Here is an 11,488-nt window from a genome sequence, read left to right on the forward strand (position 1 = left end):
TTTTGCTATCCCTTTAAATGAATAAACATTACCATCTTGAAAAACTCACACCCTGAGAAAACTCCATCAATTTTAGATAAAGGAATCGTATACCTTTGGTAACAACCCAAATAGTAGTGACCATAAAAAGTTACTTGGTAAAAAAGCTGGTTGTATCAAACATTACGGGAACCTTCGCAAACTCTGTTTATAGAGTGTGAACACAGTGTTGTAGGCCTACCCCCACCTTTTCAACAATGTTAAAACGGTAAGCATTCTTATCTTTTTGACACCTGCTCAAATGGTTTGTAGCATTCAAACATCCACAATAATCTAAACATGTTTAAGTTATACATGTTAACAAAACGGGTACAACACTATTTTGCTTAGAAATGTGTTGAAACTCTAAACACAGTTTTAGAAGAGGTTTTTAAAAAGAGGTTGTCGCATACAATAATATCTGAGAACGTATCAGGCATGAAGCCTTTTATAGATATACAAAAATACACAATGTGCAACAAAATAATTGTGTGTTTTTCTCACTATTTTTTTACCACATCGATGAATAATTGAGCATAACTTTTCTCAGGTTTGTTATTTTATGCTACATATATTATGATAGAACGAACCATGCAAGAGGATACTATAATTACCAAAAGTGTAGGACTATGTACGGGTTTTTTTTTAAAGTAAAATCTCAGATAGAAAGTATTTGATTTTCCCCCGATTATCTGTCCTACATTTCAGTCTAAGCCTAAGCAATAAAATATTGGAATAACTCAGGTAGGATGATCAAAGAATCAATGCTTTGCTGACTTTTACAGAGCACTGAGCCATCCCGAGTTACATAGCGCCATCTAGTGTTTATGTGTTTTTTATGATCTACTTTTACACGGGGTACACAACAGAGAGGGCGCCGTTTGTAGCTGTCGGTGAGTTTGTGAGAGGCTCAATCAAGGATGAGCTGTGCGAGTCCGAATTCAGGAATTTACTAAGTGATATTTATAGTTGAGATTTACAATAGACCTGCCCCATGTCGGTTAGTCGGTTAGGCTGTGTGTTTTATCCTTTACTCACTTATCAATGTGCTTGGTGACTCTGAGCACGGGGCAATAAACTGGGCGGGTTTCTATCTTCCGGACCCGATCTGAAAACAAATAAACTTCATTGTTTTCCATGAAATCCTTCCTGATACAGAATGTAAATAAAACTGAGAGCCCCTAATACACTGTTGCTGTTGTTACGAGGATTAAACGTGAATGAACCAAGTGCGGCGTGCGTAACGTAAAGTTTTGACAATGTCAGCAGATTTTCGTATTGGTACACAGTACAATTTGTATGAAACCCGTCTATATGTTGTGAAGCGTTGGTGGTATAGCGGTGAGAATAGTTGCCTTCCAAGCAATTGACCCGGGTTCGACTCCCGGCCAACGCAAGAGTTTTTTTATTTACCGAAGATAAATTGTTTACTGTTACTCTGTAATACCTTTAGACGACAATTGTAATTACTGTTTATCTTTCTAATATACTTCATCGTCTGTTTTGCTTCTTAGTCAGGCCCAGTGCATGAGAGCAATAATAGAGTCATTTTAGTGTTATTCAAAAAGGCCTTATAAATAATGTATACAGGGGTGGATTTCACAAAGGTAGTCCTAACGTAGGACTAGTCCTAAGCAATGCTAAGAGATAGGACTGGTCCTAAGTTAGGACCAGTAACTCATCCTAACTTAGGACTGGTCCTATCTCTTAGCATTGCCTAGGACTAGTCCTAAGTTAGGACTACCTTTGTGAAATCCACCCCAGGTCCTATAAAATGGGCTCTTATTTGTGTCTCACTTTTCACAAAGTCTTAGGCCTACTACATGGCCAAACCGGGAGAGATTACTTACAGCAGTTCACTTTCTATGAATCTTGTGAATTATAAAAGTGTCCCAATTGTCTAAATTTAAAAGGGATGATAGTCATGGCTAGCTAGTTCTTCAAACAAGTGTAATTTAAACCATGAACAGCACTTTATTTATTTATTTCTGGAGTGATTTTGAAAGAAGGAATATCTGTGGGGCATGGTATAGCCAATAACTTAGGCTCATAGTTTTGTGAAAGACATTGTACGCTATTATGCATACAAGAAGTTTGTTTGTTTGTTTGTTTGTTTGTTTGTTTGTTTGTTTGTTTGTTTGTTTGTTTGTTTGTTTGTTTGTTTGTTTGTTTGTTTGTTTGTTTGTTTGTTTGTTTGTTTGTTTGTTTGTTTGTTTGTTTGTTTGTTTGTTTGTTTGTTTGTTTTGTTGTTGTTTGTGTTGTTTTGGTTTTTTTTTTTATATCTAGAATGAATTTTGTTTGTTTATTTTTCATCGTGTGGTGTTAAGCTCGTCAATTTGTCCTATAGTGTGTGATCAAATTCTTTTTTAGTATATACTATTTTTTATTTCTACAACATTTCTGCCAAAGTAGCCTTTTGTCACTGTGTTTTGGAGTTTGTTTACCCCCCCCCCCCCCCAAGAGGCCCTAATTCCCCCAAAATGATTAGGTGTGCTGAAAATATGTGGTTTTAATAAATAAAATTAATATACTGGATTTTTTTCTGGTCCTTGCTGAACAGTGAACAGCACATTCATCTGAGACATATTCATCCAAACAACAGAAGCATGCAACATTTATAGACAAATGCATGAGTATAGTTTCAATAAACACACAGGCAACCTTTTGATGTTGTCATCGAACTCTTAAACAGTTTCTTTTTTTTAACTTGTTGTTGAGCTTTCATATAAGAAGCTTTGAGATTGAAACTAAATGATTGTTGTATTCATTCATCAAATGTTTACACAAACTTGTAATTGGGTAAGAACCTTGTTTACAAATAATTGAGACAGTTTAAACTAATAATATCATTTTGAAAAACAAATTGAACCTATAATTATAAAATAATTCCAAAAATATACAAAAATAACAGGTTCGAAAAAGTTTTAATAAAATTGGGTCCTCCTTCTTCATAAAAAAATATATAAAAACTCAGACAATTATATTATTATATCATTGAGAAGTGTACAATTCTTCGGGTTTTGTTGTTCACACTAATACCAATACATTTTGAGTAGCAAATCGTGATTTTTGAGCAACTAATACATTGTGCATGGCATTTGGCGCTACTACTGCTATAATATACAGGTAACTCATTCACTGCGTATACACACATACATTGGCCCTATTGTGTAGTCAAGGTCAGCACACAACACAATGTAGTTTTGTCTTCTGCTTTTTTCGAGGGGCGGGTTTTCGTGTTGTGCATCCATGTGACTGACATTATCAATCATTCTCCACTCTATACAACATGAACTGGCTGTCCATGTTGAACCGGCACGTAATTTTGATGCCAACCGTGAGTAGGTCTCGGCTGCTTGACTTTTGGAATGAACACGACCTAGGGACCGCGTCCAAATGCTCCCCACCAGGTTCCGGGAACTTTTTATCGGGTAGGCCTATAGGTGAATCATAAGGACATACATGGTCCACTCAAAAGTCAATAGTAACCTGCAGGCACTCACACAAAGTCTATTTTTATGGGGGGGGGGGGGTCTCTAATGACGAGCCTCTGTGTTTAAAGACAGTGGACACTATTGGCAATTGTCAAAGACCAGTCTTCTCACTTGGTGCATCTCAACATGCATAAAATAACAAACCTGTGAAATTTTGAGCTCGATTGGTCGTCGGAGATGCGAGATAACTATGAAAGAAAAAACACCCTTGTCACACCAAGTTGTGTGCGTTCAGCCCAGATGCTTGATTTCGGGACCTCAAATTCTAAACTTGGGGTCTCGAAATCAAATTCATGGAAAATCACTTCTTTTTCGAAAACTACGTCACTTCAGAGGGAGCCGTTTCTCACAATGTTTTATACTATCAACCTCTCCCCATTACTCGGTACCAAATGAATACTAAAAACAATGTTTGCGTTAAAAAAAAACTCACCTAGTAACGAACAATAGGGAGCTGTTGATAGGCTATTATATAAACCATTGTGCCAACCGGCTCCCTCTGAAGTAACGTAGTTTTTGAGAAAGATGTTATTTCTTACTCAATTAATGTTAAAAGGCTTTTTTAGGCATCTGAAAGCACTATAATTTGAGCAACAAGGGTGTTTTTTCTTTCATTATTCTCTTTCAACGTTGATTGAGTCAAAATGTTCACAGATTGTATACAGATTTCCTGCGATGTTGGGATACACCAAGTAAGAACGCCGGTCTTTGGCAATTATTACCAAAGGTGTCCCGAGTCTTTAATATGCTGTATTCACGAGTTTCCATGTGGAAACAGACTCTTCCGTGCTTTGATGACGACATCAATAACTGTGTATCCTTCTAATAAACGAAACCAGTAATGGCCCAAATCAGTGTAGCCAAATCGATGCTGGCAGGTCAAATAGTCTGGTGCATTTTTAATAGGTTTGAGTCAGTAATATCATTAAAGGAACACGTTGCCTTGGATCAGACGAGTTGGTCTATAAAAAGCGTTTGTAACCGTTTCTTATAAAATGCTTATGGTTGGAAAGATGTTTTAAAAGTAGAATACAATGATCCACACAACTATGCCTCGAAATTGCGTGGTTTTCCTTTTACTGTGCGAACTAACACGGTCGGCCATTTATGGGAGGCAAAAGTCTGACTCCCCTAAATGGCCGACCGTGTTAGTCGACGAGGCAAAAGGAATACCGTGCAATTTCGAGGCATGTTTGTGTGGATCATTGTATTCTACTTTCACCAAACTTTCTACCCATATGCATTTTATTACAAACGCTTTTCAAAGACCAACTCAACCGATCCAAGGCAACGTGTTCCTTTAATGTTGAACACACGGTACTTGACAAAGCTGGTGTCAACATGGTAAAGGTATTGGTAAATGTCAAAGACTAGTCTTCTCACTTGGTGTATCTCATAACATATGCATAAAATAACAAACCTGTGAAAATTTGAGCTCAATCGGTCATCGAACTTCCGAGATAATAATGAAATAAGAAAAAACACCCTTATGGATGATTTCGAGACCTCAAGTTCTAAATCTGAGGTCTCGATATCAAATTCATGGAAAATTACTTCTTTCTCAAAAACTATGGCACTTCAAAGGGTGCCGTTTTTAACAATGTTTTATACCATCAACCTCTCCCATTACTCGTCACCAAGTAAGGTTTTATGCTAATAAGTATTTTGAGTAATTACCAATAGTGTCCACTGCCTTTAAACAAATCCTGTTTTTTTTACTATAGGAGCACAAACTCATGAGGAAAAATAAAAATTAAATTATAGTACAGATTTTTTATTGGAGGAAATTGTCTGTAGTATAGGCCTTATAAGGTTTTTATTCTTTATTATTTCGATGAATATACCTTTATCACGTCGCACCATATTGGTCAAGTTCCCTGTTTCCAATAAAAGTAATGAATGCTAACATTCATTGTGCATGGCACCAAACCATTATTTCGGCCACCAGTCTAAGTTGCGTTACAACGAGTTAGAATGAGTAAAATCAAGATGACCACACCGTGATAAAGGTCTATATCCTTACCTTCCAACAATTCGTCTCAGTCACCTCAAACAATGACCTATACTGCTAAGGATCTCGGACAATGGACCGGCATTTAATTATATTACTTTGTCTTCGGTTGACATTATAATCACTATACGATGACCTAGCAAATATACGCCAGTTGGCAAGAGAAACATGTGGTATAACTTTTGGTGACCTGAAAAAGGGGAGTCTAATCCGGTCATCATCGATACTTATTAGTGATTGCATCGAAGGCTTCCAGAATTAGTTCGCGTGCCCAACCCTCATAATGGAGTAATTTGGAATACGGGTGGCGTTTTTTAAAGACACAAAGGAGTCACCGGCCTAGCTCGTTACAATGTCCAGCATATAGTCATACCGTAATTACTGCTCTCTCCGTTCATATCTAACTCTTTAAAACAAAAGCCCGAGATTGAAGTTTTGATTTTTGTAAATGTTCAAAAACACCAAGAGAATACTGGTCTTGGACAGTAACCAAAAGTATACAAAGCCTTTGTATAAATATAGTATAGGCCTTTCAAAAAATAACTGTACCATTGTTTCCATTAAAATGTAAAGCTGACATAACAATATTATTGTTTCGCTTGTTTTTTTTGAAGATTTGTAAGTTATTGAAACTTGTTTTAAAAACATGTTGGCTGGTGGTGACGAGAAGGATACGCGAAATAATTTTTGTCAAAATGCAATGTGAGCCCTCTATTGATCATAACTGAACAGGAAACTTTGACCAATACAATGTCGCCTCACAGATCACGGGTTTAATTAAAATGTCCGTCCTTTCTTCAACCACTTGTGTTCCACGTGGCGGTGTAAATTTAATCGGGAAACTGCCTTCATCCCATAATCTTGGACCAACACCCGGGAAGGACAAATTTTTGATCGTTTATTTCCTGAACTTGACCAATATTAAGGTTTTATATTATGTAACTATAAGCCAATGGTGATGTAAAAACGTTCACAGGTGATTTTAGTTTGTGTTTTATTTTACGAAACATCCTAACACGTTTTGATGGATATAAAACTACAGGTGTTTTGTTTAGGTTTGAGTTTGTAACTCACTATTAGTGCTTGCAAGATTTCTTTGGGAGCGGCAAGTCGCTCGAGTGAAAATCCTGGTGTGTTTTTTTCCCCCATTTTGGGTGCTGCGTAACATGTTTTTCGTTTTTCAGTGCTCGACAGCAAGAGGCGGTCAGGGCCTTCCTCAATTTTGTTTGACAGGTTTTTCAAATAGCATGCCATTGTAGTTATAAAATCATGGAAATAGCCCGTAAAAGATCATTTGGAATATAGATGGCGACATTGGATGATTGCCTCGCCGTGAGGACAAAATACATTAGGTTATGGCAGCTCTAAATACTGACATCATTATTATTATGTACACTTCGTCGTCTGGATTGTGAGACATCACTAACATCAGGTTTATACAACAAAGTATAATGTTGTCAAACAATACAGCAAATAAAAAGACGGATCATATCATCACTGATTCAAAGAGCTGTCATGTACCATGGACGTCCCCCCCTAACTCTCTAAATGCAAACGAGTGAAAAATCACTATTTGAAGAGCCATATATGAGGGACACCTCCTTTTCGATTGTCTTCAACTCTTTTAGATTGAAGTTTGCATCTTTCTGAGTGGTTTTTCACTCTGTCCTGGAGTGAAACGCCTCTAAAAGAGTGAACAACCACCACTCTTTTTAAAGAGCTATATGAGGGACAACTTGAAAATGTAAAGAGTGGTGTTTTTCAATCTTCTACACAGAGAGCACGTTTTGTTTAACACTGCGATTTTCTCTGAGGCAATTCAAAATGTACCCGCGTTTATGACTCATCTCGTTGGCTAAACAAACATAAACATTTGGGTTTGAGTTTGACCATGTTCCGTTGAATACGGGATGACAATTGACTATTTAGGTGTGCCCTTGGAACAAATTAAAGAAAATAACAAAAACCTCTAATCTATTTTTTTGGATCCTCGAATCATCTGGAAAGCATTAAGAATTATAGAATCCGAAAAGTATTCAATTTTGCATTATTTCGGCATATGAAGATGCAATTTTTGTCGTGTTTGTCTAAGCCGGCCCTATGAATTACGATTATACAAGGATTTTTAATATGATTTTAGGGCCTATTAAACTACTTTTGTTTCTTCTTTTTACACACATCCTGGTAGCACAGTAGCACCTTGCCAAGATGAATATAGGAAACACAAAGATATACCAAGATGTGGGAGGGAAAACACCTAAATCTGCGCACTGCAGATGATAATAATTATTTTAAAGGTAGTGGCCACTGTTGGAAATTACTCAACAAGAGTTATTACCATAAAACAATTCTTGATTACGAGTAATGGGGAGAGGTTGGTAGTATAAAACATTGTGAGAAGCGGCTCCCTCTGAAGTGACGTAGATTTCGAAAGAGCAGTAATTTTTCATGAATTTTATTTCGGGACCTCAGTTTTAGAATTTTAGGTCTCGAAATCAAGCATCTGAAAGCACACAGCTTCGTGTGTGACAAGGGTGTTTTGTCTTTCATTATTTAATATCTCGCAACTTTGACGACCAATTGAGCTCAAACTTCCACAGGTTTGTTATTGTATGCATATGTTGAGATACACCAAGTGAGAAGACTGGTATTTGACAATTACCAATAGTGTCCAGTGTCTTTAACATATAAACTGAAAACCCACATGACAGGCTTGGGTCTGAGGTTGGATTCGAACCTAAGTCCATTTGCATCGGATGGGTAGCAAGGAGTGAGCCGACCTAATCGTTTTACTAATGTGAATTGGCACCAACTGGAACATTATTTTGCCATCATCATCACCAGAGTAATGCGCCTTCGAGACAGAATCAATAACGCTATGTAACCACTCACTGCGTCGTCAAAGTGAACATAGTTGGTGAGACAGTGGTTTTTATAAGTAGGAGCATACAGTTTGCAACACGTAAGGCGACCCTTTTTACCCTTTTTCCAATTATACAATTTGTGTAGAATAATTATTATAACATAAAGTTGTCAAAGCCTTCTTGAGGGCGCTGTTCTGGGAGATTATCACCGTGAGCGCATGGTATGTGCCAATATTAATATTACTGACTGCCGTATTTATATGCAACTGAAACCAGTGCGGTGCTTTTGTGTTGTTTCGGAAACATTCTCCTCAGTGTTCGACCCGTGACGGAAGTATAATGATTATAATGAATTTGCATAATTGACATAATTAGCATAATTAGTTATGCACAACAAATAGACTGATATCAAAATATATCAGCGCAGAAAACTCTGTGATTGCGAGTATAATTCGTTCACTAAGACAAGTTTCAGTTGTCAAAAAACTAAGGCTTCCAAAATTGCATTACCTGAAATAATGCATTTTTTATATTTTATTTGAATATTAAAAATCCCCCAACGAAAGTTTGGTCCTCGTGAGAGATCTCTAAACTAAACCAACACCTTTATAAAAAAAAATGTGAACTGGAGTTATTTCATCACTGAGCATTTTTTCCTGATCACACACAGAGTTTCCAACATTTTCCAGGAAGTATGCTACAGTTCTTCGCTTTGGTGGTTTCGTGGAACTGCGTAAACCCGCGAGAGTTCGTGATGCCCCACGCGAATCTTTCTCGAATTAAAGGGGATGTCAAAATAAAGAGGGTCAGAAGTTTTGTGTGGTCTTCTCCTTTTTAAATCCATTTTCATTACCAAAATTGAAGGGGCTGCAACATTTTGTTACATCACTGTTTCGAAATAATTACCATTATTGTTATTATTTGCTGGCACAACATTGATGTAGTTTGCATCCAACCACTCCCATACCTCAGGTTGGAAAACTGTCCATTCTTTATCACTCATTTATTAGTTACAAAAAGGACTGATCGATATATTCAATGAACATTATATGACAGGCGTTGCATAAATATTGACAATCGAATGGAGCTTAGCCTCAATATATTAAAGAGATTTTACCGGGAGCGATTTTTCCTTCGTGAAGTTGCAACATTCCCTACTTCAAAAAACAAAATTGGAGAAAACTTGAAGATGTTGTTAGGGTAAAAACATATCATGATGTTGGGACCGTATGGGGATATTACCACCAGTAGTCGGGGCATCAGGAGTATGGTACAAGTGAAGACAACGGCGCGGCGGGTTCAGGAGGGTGCACGCAGACTTTGGGGTTCAACCCAAACCTCTCGAAATGTTTTATGAGACTTCAATCTACCGTCTCAGCCGGCCTCAAAAGACGTGAATAAAATTTTCTCTGGAGAAAAAATGCAGACATAAAAGGCGATCTGAAATTAGGGCTTAAAAAAAAAGGCCTATGCGTCAGTTTTCTGCAGCAACTTGTTTCAAAATGTGGATCTCTATAATGTGAACAACAAAAGGTTGGGGCAGGTTGTGTTTTCTGTCAGATTGTTATTCGTCCAACTCAACTGGATCTTTGCAATCAGTGATCTCTATGGCTGTTATTTGTTGTTCACCGCATGTTCAACATTAGTGACATTAGTGACATTCATTTTATTGTCCCGTCGCCGCCCAAAATACCATTTCGATGAGATGGGGGAATTCCCAGACGGCACACCACGTGATTGGCGGCCATTTTATAAGAAAGGAATTTTTTTTTTTATAGTCGTGGATATTTCGCCTGGCCCCCAACCGGCAGTTGACTATACGAAAGTACTTATAACTTATGATTCTTTTTCAGGATGGGCGCCATTTTGGAAATAAAGAGTGTTTCGCCATGCGGCTCAGCAGCTCTTCAAGATGAGCCAGATGCAGTCCACTAATCAGCCTAGCAAATTGAATAGAAACCTACAATTTATCAATGTTGTTAACTTCTTTTAACCTCTGTTACGATTTACTTCTTGGACAATCCGTGCACGGTCGAAATTGTTCTTATCGTCCCTTAAAAATGAGAAGTCACTAGGCCCATAAAAGCATGGTGAAACCTGGCCTTTGGGTGTTCGTCAACTTTTGACGAAAACAGGCTGGAGGATGCTGAGAAAAAAGTTATGGTTAAAAACTACGAAACAAGTGGATGGAATGTTTGGTCAAACTTCCTTAACAGTTTCCTATAATAGGGCCTAAACTGCACAGTGGTGTTCCTATTGCAAAATGGCCACTGGAACGCACGAGGTACATAACGTGACTAAACTTCAAGAGTGCACAAGTCAATGAAGTTCCGAAAACCAAATGACCAGCAGAACTCCAACAGGCGTCAGGTTTTTACTGAAGTACGTGCTTTACGTTTGACTACCCCTGTCGGATAATATAGAAAAGAAGAAGTTAACGCTTGATTTGTTTAGTATTGCATGTTTACCCGTGTTTAATGAGGGCAGGGGTGTCCCTTCGAAGACCCCCGAGTCTGGCCAAGTTCAGGTGTGAGGTGTACCCTGGGTAATTGATCCCCACACCGTACCACTCATCAACCGGCCGCCGTATTTAGTGAGCCGCCATTTTCAGATTCGTAACCCCAGCCTTTGTTCATAATTCAGCCCAGGTCCATAGCTTTGCCGGCATTCAGGGCGAAATATGTCACGCCGGAAACAGGACAACCCCCAGCAGCTCCGGAGATCCGTAGACGGTAAGTTTGGCCCGCTTTGAGCGGTCTTTTTTCACTTTTTGCCAGGGCAGGAGAGGAATCGGTTTAGTGGCTCGCTGGAACTGCCCACTGAAATAACCGAAAGAGTGGTATTGGGCCGTACGTTTTGAGCCTAAGCCTACAACGCGGCACTGGCTGGTCAAGTGGTGTGGAGGCACGATGGCGTACGCTAGGCCGCGGTGTCGAGGCAATCTGCCCATCACCAAACCCAACGAAAAACTCCCGCTCCACACCTACAATTCACGCTGTAACATTCCGTTTAAAAGCTTCCTTACTTGCCTAAGAACTTCCCCACACAAATCACGTCTTCAAAAAACAGTGAAATACTCGTTTCTTAATAAGTTTTGGCAA

At 38.4% G+C, this 11,488-nt stretch overlaps 1 non-coding gene across 1 annotated transcript; it reads left to right on the plus strand.

Moving 5' to 3' along the window:
* Nucleotides 1–1,342: 1,342 nt before the first annotated feature.
* On the plus strand, nucleotides 1,343–1,414 carry Trnag-ucc. Its single transcript has one exon. It is a non-coding gene; the product is annotated as a tRNA-Gly (tRNA).
* The last annotated feature ends 10,074 nt before the right edge of the window (nucleotides 1,415–11,488 follow it).

This window comes from Asterias rubens, chromosome 1 (assembly GCF_902459465.1).
Source record: "Asterias rubens chromosome 1, eAstRub1.3, whole genome shotgun sequence".
Lineage (NCBI taxonomy): Eukaryota > Metazoa > Echinodermata > Asteroidea > Forcipulatida > Asteriidae > Asterias > Asterias rubens.